The 11,852-nt window shown below is 41.0% G+C and overlaps 1 protein-coding gene across 1 annotated transcript in view; it reads left to right on the top strand.

Moving 5' to 3' along the window:
• LOC108791306 (glutamate receptor ionotropic, delta-2-like) overlaps positions 1-11,852 on the top strand; it is a gene marked incomplete at its 3' end in the record, with an annotated part of 437,538 nt that overhangs the window by 62,697 nt on the left and 362,989 nt on the right. The window lies entirely within an intron of this gene.

Genomic DNA, 11,852 nt, shown 5'->3' with positions numbered 1-11,852 from the left:
TCATTAGGGAAAGATTTGTATGTGGAATAAGCCACTCTGGCCGACATACATGCGTCTTTGTATTTTTGCATGATTAGTTTCTTTTGGGAGGTGGAGTATGCTAAGATCCTACCACGCAATACTGCCTTTGCTGCTTCCCAATACAAGATAGGGTCATCAACGTGCTGAGCATTACAGTCAGCGTATTCGTGCCACCATAAGGATAAGTTTTGCTGAAAAACGTCATCATGCTGCAGATGTGATGGGAAACGCCAAACCATAGGCGTGGACGGAACATCTAGTCGGTGGAATAAAATGGATACAGGAGAGTGATCAGATATGACCATGTTTTTCGATTTCTACCGATTGTATTTTTGTCAGTAGATTTGGGGAAGTGAGGATCAGATCAATGCGTGACATTACTTCATGTACGTGGGAAAAATGAGTAAAGTCCCTTTCTAAAGGATGCAAGTGTCTCCATGAATCCTCCAGCCCACTGTTGGCGATAAAGGGGTTTGTCCCGGCCAGAAGATGGTGGGGGAGTAGGTCTTGGGACAGCATGTGAGGAGCCTGACCTATCTTCCAATGGGGAAGGCACAGCATTGAAGTCGCCTCCAACAATGCGGTATTTGGTAGTAACTGGCATATTCAGGTGGGAGAGTAGAGATATGAAGAAGGGCTCATTTTGGGTATTAGGGCCATACACATTCCATACGTCCATGGTCGTTGACCCAATTTGGATTGTAGCACAGGACCATCGACCTTCAGAGGGATCAAATGAGTGTGACAAAAGGGAACAGGGTAGTGATTTGCGAATGAGCGTGATCACCCCGGCTGAGCGACCCTTCGCTGGTGCTCCCACTGCTTTCCCCACCCAAGAGCGCTGAAGTCTGGTGATATCGGATGTCTGTAGGTGAGTTTCCTGGAGAAGGGCTACATCTGTTTTGAGTTTTTTGAGATGGCGCAGTATACGGTTTCGTTTGTGGGGGGATTTCAATCCTTTCACGTTCCACGTGACTACTTTCAAGGTGGTTTCCATCTAAAGAGTAGTAGATATAGGTCACTTGGAATAATTAGGTAGCACATAAAGTTGGTGGCACGCATGGTTGTCCCTGAGCACCATGCGCCCCAGGAGTGGTAAAATCCAGAGTAGGAGTTAGAAGAAGCGTCGGTTGCATTGCAAATCAGGCTTGCGGGAGCGCCCCGTGAAACATCTCCCTGCAATAAATGGGGGAAGGTGAGAGGTAGGAGGTGGGTAAAGGGGCTGGGACATGTCATCGGTAACGCGTGAACCGAAAACATAGAAAAAAGTAGTAATACATCAGTTCTAGTATGTGACTTCCTTTTTTCCCTGAGGCGGGTGCGTGGTTTTAAAGATTGGTGAACCCTAGGAATCCACGTGGATCGGGTTCTCGTAAACATCTGTATTATAACTCTAGTGGTGAGCTCCGTCCCTGGAGCAATGTCCCAGAATAAACGTTGAACACGAATCGGACCTTGTCCATAATTAAGTGAGCTACGTATATAATAATGCCTCAAGCTTTCTTTTTCGTGGAGGACTATCAGACACTGATTGAGTGTTTAGGTTGAGCAGGGATTTAACGTAGGCCTGTGCCGTGGGCGCAGAAGTGAATGATTTAGTGTGACCATCAGGTGTTACTATGCGGAGTATAGCCGGGTACGCCATAGTAAATTTAATGCGTTGTGCCACTAGCATCTGGCATGACTCGTGGAATGCTTTCCGTTGCTTGGAGAGGACAGCCGAATGGTCCGCAAATAGAAGGAGTTTATGGCCTCCGGCGATCAGGTGGTGTTGGGCTCGGTAGGCCATGATTATGTCACGTCGATCAGCAAAGTCCAAGTAGCGTACTATAACAGGCCTTGGTCTTTGCTGATCCCTGGGTGGGCCGAGTCTATGGGCCCTCTCCACTTTGCAGGGTGCACGCATGCCTAAAGCCTGGGGTATCGTGCGGGAGCAAAAGGTGTGTAGTTCTCCCGGGGGGATCGATTCTGGGAGGCCAATGATACGCAAGTTGTTACGCCTCAGTCTATTTTCAAGGTCATCCACCTTGTCTAACAGATAGCCAACTTGCTTATGTTCATCGTTTTGTGTGACTTGTAGGCCCTGCATTCGATCCTCCAGCTCCCCCATTCGTTGTTCCACAGTGGTCATACGTGTGGATTGCTGCTCTAGCGCCTGCTTTATCCCTCCCATATGCTGTTGTATGGTATCAGTGATGATGGCGGCCAGATCAGCCTTTAGGAACGAAGCCACCGCTGAGGCCAACGATTGATAGTCCACTCCAGCGTGAGGTAAAGGGGATATATTAGGAGGCATCTGTCTGCATGGTGTCCCTGCTTTCACTTTGTTCCGCCATGTCAGATGCCTCATGTGGCGCTTCAGTCAGCGACAAGATGTTCCGTTTCGCCGACTGAGGCCGCGAGACAAACTTGTCCATCGTCTACAGGTCAGTGTGGTGTTCGCTACTGACAGGGTATGCCGGTTGTGAGTGCTTGCAGTCCGTGTTCGGTAGATTTTGAAGAGATACGGGACGGAGCTCTTTCACACACCTCTAGTCCATCGGGTGCCGGAACCGGAAGTCTAATTTGGAAGTCAAATTGCTTTTTTTCTGTTACTGTGAAAGCGGCTCTAGTAAGCAGTGTGACCCAGTTATTCCCTGAAGAGCTGTGTTTAGAGGTATGACTTAAGAGAGAAAAGAGAGAAAGAGAGAATAATAAATATTTGGGAGCACTTTCCAGAACACCCCTGGAGCTTTTCCCTGGGAGTAGGGAAGTATGAAGAACTGATGTCAGGTCCTTGTCTCAATGATATCTGTGCCTGAAGAAGTAGAAGTTCTGGACCATGACAGAGGGATCTTTGCCCAGAAGCTCAGGTATTTTTGTCTGCCTAAAGAGGAGCAAAAGTCAGATTCATTACCAAGGAAACACTGTGACTGTTCACAAAGGGTCACAGATATACCATCAGCAACTACTTTGTAGGGTCACTTTCATTGTAGCAGTACATACTGATAATATATACAGGGTTATTTACAAAAGGGTGAAGAGTTTGGAGAAGGCAGGATAAGTGAACAATCTAGGCTAAACTAGCTGATCTGGAAAACAATCTCCAATTCAGCTCACTTTCCAGTTCAGCTATGTTGTCCTAGATTGTTCACTTATCCTGCCTTCTCCAAAGTCTTCATCGTTTTGTGAATAACCCTTATAGTATTTCTGTCCTCCGTTTTTGCACTTTGGGTATTCTGCACCCCCAACCTTCTCTCCTGTATTTGAGGATTGCAATTAATAGTAAAAATACCCTAGAATCTGGAGCCTGGTTGTTGCCAGAGGTTTGTCAGTAAGCTGCTTGGTTTAGATAGGAGACAGGAGAACCCACTATTACCGTCTGCTCCCATGGGAGTTTGCAATATATACAGTAGATTATATATATCGACTGTATATATACACACACATTTTTTTACATCAGTATACATTTCTGTTAACTTTAGTGATTGATATTTACAGTATAAATGACATAGTAATAGAGAAAACAAATGTAACCAAGATGGTATTGGATGTATTTTTACCTAGTAAGTAATGTGAAAACTCATATTAGCAAAATGTATTTTCTGTATTTGAAACGCTTTATAATCATTGAATATAATTTCATTTGCTGAGTCTATTCAATTATTTTAAAGGCTTAAATGCTTTGCTAGGATATCCTGAGGGATGAAATGTGAATGCTACACATAAATGTTTTATTTTTTTATTTTTCTGTAAAAATGAAATTGCTGGCTAATAAACTTTGTAAACAATAGGCTATATCCAATTAGTAAAAAAATATAGGATTATTGTAGTTTTCTTTGATTTTTATTCTATTGTTTTATCATTTTCTGATTTTAATGCTAAGCAAGTGACAAAATTGAAATAGCATATTTTGACAGCATGGAGTACCATGTTTGCATAGATCATTGCTATGAAATGGCAATATTTTAGCATATGGGAATGTAGAATATGATACAGTATGTTTTGAACTATCAAACGTTTTTGTAAATGAGAAAATGTTCCTTAACTTTTAATTGGCTTATTCAAGTACAGCAAGTGTATCTTGGATTTTAGGATTTTTAAGACTCTTAGGATGTTTAAGACTCTTACATTCTGCAAGTATTATCAGTCTTCAATGTGTTCAAAATAATAGCCAACCAGAATTAAATGGCAATTGATGAAATATCATGACTTATTGCACCTGTAAATATCCCAGCAACCAAAGTTAGGCAGTTGATTCACACATACCCAACATACTTACAACTAATGTCACCCTGCACAACAACTTACATGGAGTTTAGAACATGCTACTGGTCATCTCAAATATATTTGGTTTGAACAAATGCTGTAGTAGATTATCTTCCTCGCTTGAGCATGGCAAGATGCATTATTCCACCAAATTAGGGGCAGTTATGGACCATGGCACATCCATAAATAGCATCAGCATATGGCTAACAAGTGAATATACTGTACTCATGTGCAATGAAAATATGCTGTAAATAGGCTGTTAATAACAGTCATGCAGTAAAGTGTTGTACTGTGTAAGCCATATATAGAAGTAGGAAAGTAAAAATGTAGGCAATGTGTGGCTAACTGCCATGTTGCAGAGTTGGAGATGAGAGACGAACACATCCATAACTGGCTGGTGATTAATGAGTAATTTGACACGGTGGAGTTGTTTTACTAAAGCCAATCATGCTGTTCACTTAGGAAAGGAGTTTACACTTTGCAAGGGAAATGTTCCTTAGCTTGCTGAATGCAGTGGAATTTCAACTTGCAAAAAATACCTAATCACGAGCAAGGAAAGTTTTTACAAAAATTATGATTGAATGATGGAAATCAGTAGAGCTTCATCTCTTCACTAGTCTAAAGGGAAACTTCTTTCTGCAACGCAATAATTCCCTTGCAAAGTGAACAGCCTATTTGCCTTTAGTAAATCAACCCCATTATGTATCTTTTGTAATAATAAAAATAATACAAACTTCCTGTTTGCAATTTTTTGTTTTCACGCCACAGTTAAAACTCCAGAAAAAAATGATGCTGGGTTACAAATTGGTAAATCTCAAGAGGTATATGCCTGCTGGAATATTGCCTGTTATTTACAGTTTATACTTTACATAGAGTGGTAATAGTATAGCTTTACTACACTATACTTCCAGTGCTCCGAGAGCAGACTTGCAGCTCTTCTACATACGAACAAGCAAATATGGCATCCATATGTTTAGAACTAGCAATAAAGGCAAATATGCACATTGTCAACCCCTCCTCTCCCCTGTCCATTAAGGGAATGTTTTTATGTTGTGAATGGGTTCACAGAAAACAAAGCATTCTGTGGTTGGACAAAAGTAGAGGAGGAGCAGGCAAATGATAGGAGAGCTGCAAGGCTGCTGTAAGAACAGCGGAACTATAGCAAAAAATATATTATTGGTGTTCAGTGCAAGTGTACATTTTAAATAATTGGCAGAGGTCCAGGAGGTGGGATACACCTTCTGAGATGTACCTATTTGTAACCCAGCATATATTTCTTTTATTTTTTTACCTGGAGTTCTTTTTTAAGAAACAGAATTGCAATAGCCAATAGTAAACTAGCATTGTACCCGTCCTCTGCAGTTCCCCATCAGGTCCATCAGGTCCATCAGCAGAGGGCGGGCAAGCACTGTTCTTCTAAAGATTTTCCAACATGTTCCTCTGGAAAACGATTGACTTCTGTTGAGGGGATAGAGTCAACTTTTGTCAGATTCTTGATGAATCAGCTGAAATGTGCTCTTTTTTAACCCAGCTTTAGTCTGGATAGCTGCTAGCCTGGGGACCTTGCCTGGCCTGAGCTTGTGCAGTGTCACCCTTGGCCTGCAGACCTGCAAGCAGCTCTGTCCCTCTGGGGATGTGGTCACTTATGTAGATATGTTTAGGGATGACATGGCAATGTTTTGCTTTTGCAGTACTGTAGGCTCTGTGCCACTTGGGTCTATATGGTGTTTTTAACAATGTAGATGGAGTGACTCTGGAAAAGGGATCTAAAGTGGAGGACGGGGGAGGAAGAGAAGGCAGAGGTCTGGTGGAAAGAGGGGTTACAGGTGGCAGATCAATTCATGCTGGTACCACAAATTCAATAGATGCACTTGAGTTTTTCTTCATAGCTGCCTAGCTATTTACCTAGTGTGTTTTCTAGGTATATGTAACACCCCTGCCCATGCTTACTGGACCACGTTTCAGTAGTCAGGTGGACCCTGCCACTGTCAGTGTGCTGCAGTGACAGGGACACATTCTAGGTCAAGTGGTTATGCAGGGCAGGGGCGGCTTTTTGGGAAAAATAGTGGCAGCTGGGCATGTGGTACTGGGGACAGCACAGGCCACAAAGTGAACAGAAAGAGCTGTGCCCACTAATCTGCAGGGCAGGAGTTGCAGGGCTAGATGCTGTGCAAGCCTGAAGTTGACATGATGGGCATTGGGATGGTTAGGATAGAGCCTCCTCTTTTGCCTCAAAACCTATGTAATGGAGGGCTAGTTGGTGAGTACCAATACAGGAGATTGAAGTTGGAGTTGGAGTGGAATGTAGTGAAATGAAGGATCATGGCTTCACTTCCAACCTCTGCTTCCTACTCCTGGCTTGGCCACTCTACCCCTCATCAATGCTAGAGGCAAAGATGGCTAGTATCCTGCCAAACCACCTAGACAAAGTTGTCTCCCTCTGACTAGAGGTGAGTGAGCTAGCTGCTCTGTCCTATAGGTCAAGTGGGCCTTCCACTAAGCTGGGTGGTGGATCTTCATGTGGCTACTCATGCACATAATACCCTGGTTGTTATCATTCTTGCCTCATTTCAAATGCTGAGCGTAGATGTTACAGATGACAATTATTTGGTTAGAAGCTGAGGTATTATTGAACACCCAGACAGTGGAGGCCCTGTCACCAGACCAAGCAGTGGGCCACCGTTGTTCCTGCATAACTTTGCCGACAGATGAGGACTACCTGATGCAACTGCTAAATGATGACTACTTTGTTTTTGGGCAACCTGCTCCCTTTCACTGGATGTTACAACTTCCTCCTCACCCTCCCCCTGCCCATCACAGTGGCTTAGTGATTAGCACTTCTGCCTTGCAGCACTGGGGTTCCTGGTTTGAATCCTGGGCTAGATACCATCTGCAAGGAGTTCGCATGTTCTCCCTGTTTTTATGCGGGTTTCCTCAAGGAACTCTGGTTCCCTCCCATGCTCCAAAGACTTGCTGGAAAGTTAATTGTTTCCTGTCTAAATCGACTCTAGTATGTGTGCGCAATATGGACTTTAGATTGTAAGCTCCTTGAGGACAGGGACTGATGTGAATGTGCAATCTGTAAAGCCTTTTGTAAATTGTTGGTGCTATATAAATATCAATTATGATTAAATGCCTTCAGCACATGTTAGGTCAAGAACCTCATCATCTTTTTTTCCTTCTCTTGACTGGACCTAAGCTCACATTAGGCACCTGCACCTCTTTTCCTGCATGCCTGTGGTCCCCCTCTTCAGAGATATACATTGATTCATCCTGCTTTTCCTCCCTTGGCTGGTCCTCCTCCTCAGAGGAAAGTAAGGACTTGGCAGTAGTGAATGGTATGTCCTCTCCTTCTGTTTTGTTTGAGTCCTTTGTCAACAGCCTTAACACAGAAATAGTTTTGCGAACTGCTCATTTTTGAGTCAACTGCATCATAGTGTCTGGGGGATTTGGCATAGGGAGAAGTAAAGGAAACCTACTCATCTCTCCCCGTCCCCTTCCACCCCCACTTCTACTGCTGTTGCTCCTTCCTTTTGGTCTGCCTAAAAAAATACAAAAAAAGACATTGTTGTTCTTAAGTGTTGAATGTGTTAGAAAAAGGGGATGGCCACCAAGAGTTGTGTACTTTAATTTTTATTCTTAACAGAAACAACAATAGCTTGTTTTGACAAGTCAAAAATGAAATGAAACACCCTCTTTATAACTGGATAGACTGTGTGACTACAATTATATGAAGAACGCATACTTTCATTTTTGTTCTAAAACTACGCTTACACTAACACTAACTTGTACATCAGACACTAAAAAAATGACAGACCCCCTTTATAACTGGATGCACTATGTAACTACAAATGTACACACACAAGTTGTGTGCTTCATTTATTTATTTTTAACAACGGGAGCACAAAGTTGTAAGGATAGGCAAAAACTAACACTAGACTCAACTACCTGCCTATGCTAATGTAGTATAAATGCTGCAGGATAAGCCCTGAATCACACAGCAATAAACTGTTACAGTAGTCTACGACATGGCTATACTGTGCTGACCAAGCAGCACTTGTGCTCAATGCCTGGTCTAATATAATATGCTGAAATTGTATAATAAGCCCCACAGAACAAAACAATGATGAAGACTAAAAGGTAGTTTACAGACACAAAATAAATTACAGATACTTTTTATAATTGGATAGGCTGCTTAATTACAGTAGTTGTGTACTTTAATATTCAATCTTTCACTTGTTGGACTACCACTATAGCAGTGAATATCTGAATAAATAGCAGCAAGATTAAAGTAGGGAGATGGTGCAGGGGCTGCAGGGGAGTCACAAGACTCTCAATAGCTTAGATTTTTATGAAACCATTGCCTTTTCTCTTTAAGCAGTCGACTGAATAAAAATATAGAAAACGGTCAATCAAAAGTAAGAGGCTAGGCTGTTTTATAAATCGTGATAACATAAAAGTAGAAATGTCATATCGATGCCATGTCCAGAGTGAATAATAATTTTTTTTATTTTATCACCCCTGTAAACTAGAGTCATTTTCTCAAAAGCCATTTAAACCAAATGAACTGTAAGGTAGTGTTAATGTGTACAATTAAACCCATAGTTTAACTCTACTCCACGTGTCCTAACTCTACAGGAGCTAAAATAAATTTGGTTTAACATATACTTAGCTTGCAGCGTTGTATTACAATGACCAACAGTCGTAAAATTGTTAATATGTTCTGTGTTTCTATAATATACGTGTTTGCTGGCGTCTGTTTTCTTTGCTTTATGTATCTACAGAGAAGACAAACAGACAAACTGAAGTTTTAATGTGACATTGCTTGGTACGTGTAGGTCAATTGGTGTATTTAGAAAGAACCCAAGCGTGTCTAATATATAATGTGTAGAGGCTTTTAGCCAGTTGTTTTGAGAACATAAATTGTCTCAAGTGGGGGGAACAAAGAAAAGAATTTGCGGAAGATGTGTAAGAATCTGATTTGGAGGCTTTTAAGAATTGTTAAGTCTCTCGGCTGTGTCATTTGAATAGCTATTTTTGTTTGTGTTCTGCTTCATTACACATGTTCCAAACAAAACAAAAAAAGTGCACCACTTATTGTTCATTGAAAGGACCTCAAAGTATCTTAAAAAAAGAGAGTAAAGAAAGAGAAATGATTGACAGGCATATGTCTCTGTGAGTGTTGTCCTATAATGCTGTACTGCCAAACCAACAGGAAATCTAGTTAACAAGGCAAAGTTTGTGTTCCTGAAAACAGACAGTAAAATGAACTAAATGATCAGGTTTTTTTTTTATTTTGTATCAGAGAGAATATTGCATTAGGTTGTCAGCACAACATATGAGCATAAATCGAGTGATTAGGTAGTTTATTAACATTATTCTTAAATTTAGGCCAGCTGAGCTGTTGACCTTGTATGTTTTTGTGAATGGAGAGAGGGAGAAATAGGCACTTGACACAGATCAGAACCAAAGAGGACAATATGGGTTTATCACAGGTGGGGGCCATTATTGACAGGGACTGGGATTAGGTTTTGATGAGGACAAAAATGTCATCATTATGGGATCACAATGTGTTTTATTACATGTTTGTTGGGGCTGTCGTAAGTAATAGGGCATAATTCACAAATGTAAAGCAACTCCATCTTTTAAAAAAACGCTGCATGTTTACACAATTTAACTGTGTATTTTTATTGGTCTAATATTGATTTGACAAACATTTGCGCAATTATTGCAGGACCTACAAAATTAGTAGTACCATCTTCTTATTCTACCGGGCCTGTGCTTTAAGAAAATATATTGTTTGGGGGGTCTTTAACAAATGCTAGCAACGAAGCAATAGAAAATCAAAACAATTCGAAAAAATTGCAAAAATTGTGTGGCCAGCTGAGGTTAAAAGCATTTTGGGGGGGCTTGGCAGCGAAAGGGTTAAGACAATGTATACAGGGGAAATTAAAGGAGAACAGTAGTCTGAGCAAAATCAGTTCCATAGTTTATCTGCCTAAATGTTGATCTGTTACCTACTAGCAATTTTGTCTCAGCACTTTAAACTGGGTGGTTTGCTACCATTCCGATTAGGTTGTCAGCACAACATATGAGCATAAATCGAGTGATTAGGTAGTTTATTAACATTACGTACCTGGTGGTAGCTTTACATACTTAAGGCTTGCCTGCATTCTGGTTTATCAAAATTATATATTACATACTGGCTATGAATTGAAGGACACTGGGGAAGGGGGGTGGATTCTTAAATTTAGGCCAGCTGAGCTGTTGACCTTGTATGTTTTTGTGAATGGAGAGAGGGAGAAATAGGCACTTGACACAGATCAGAACCAAAGAGGACAATATGGGTTTATCACAGGTGGGGGCCATTATTGACAGGTGATTACTATCACCAGTTTACGAATGAATGGGATGCCTCTGTGCTTAGTGATTTTCATACATTCAATGCTAAGGCTGCAGAAAAATAGATTGAGGATTCTGTGTCCTCAATTTATTTTTGCTATTTTAAAAATTTAATATCAAGGGTCTATTTAGACCTCTGATATTTTTCCCCTAAGCCCCCAACAGTAGCAACTGTTGGGGACTAAAAATAAAAAAACAAAACACAACACCCCCTCCCCCCACACTCAGATCACATGCACATCCAACAGTGTGCACAATATTGTGGTGTACGACCTGCACATTTTTTCATTTTAAAATCACATTATTTAACTGTGGCAGCGTGTGACATAGCATTGCCATGTATTGATATGCCGTGTTTTGCTGTTAAATGTACACCTGTATCATTTTATCACAACACACACCCACACAGTGCACAAATGATTTTTAACATAAGTTGCCTTTTTACAGTTTTACGTGACTTCATTTTTTTTCCATTTCGCAAATAGGCACAATTTAAAATTTACAAATATTTGTTATTTATCAACTCCATACAGGTTTATCTTTTAGATTTAATCAGAAAACTTTTTTTTTTGCACGGATATTGATTTTAGTGTGCTTTTATCAATTTAACTGTGTATTTTTATTGGTTTAATATTGATTTGACAAACATTTGCGCAATTATTGCAGGACCTACAAAATTAGTAGTACCATCTTCTTATTCTACCGGGCCTGTGCTTTAAGAAAATATATTGTTTGGGGGGTCTTTAACAAATGCTAGCAACGAAGCAATAGAAAATCAAAACAATTCAAAAAAAATGCAAAAATTGTGTGGCCAGCTGAGGTTAAAAGCATTTTGGGGGGGCTTGGCAGCGAAAGGGTTAAGACAATGTATACAGGGGAAATTAAAGGAGAACAGTAGTCTGAGCAAAATCAGTTCCATAGTTTATCTGCCTAAATGTTGATCTGTTACCTACTAGCAATTTTGTCTCAGCACTTTAAACTGGGTGGTTTGCTACCATTCCGATTAGCTGGTCATCTAACGTAGATACCCAGGGGTCTATTCACAAAGCTGCCGTGGGCAGCCGAGTGAATGACCGATCAGAAGTGAAGTGAGCCGAACACCGTTCGGCTATTCACTTCAGGCTGGTACGGCTGATTTCAGCCCTATATCGGCTGAAATCAGCCGTACATCGGCTTGCTTC

The sequence above is a fragment of the Nanorana parkeri genome, unplaced genomic scaffold (genome assembly GCF_000935625.1).
Source record: "Nanorana parkeri isolate BGI_ZX_2015 unplaced genomic scaffold, ASM93562v1 scaffold542, whole genome shotgun sequence".
Taxonomy (NCBI): Eukaryota; Metazoa; Chordata; class Amphibia; order Anura; family Dicroglossidae; genus Nanorana; species Nanorana parkeri.
The sequence above is the reverse complement of the archived record's forward strand: the minus strand, read 5'-3'. Positions and strand labels throughout refer to the sequence as shown.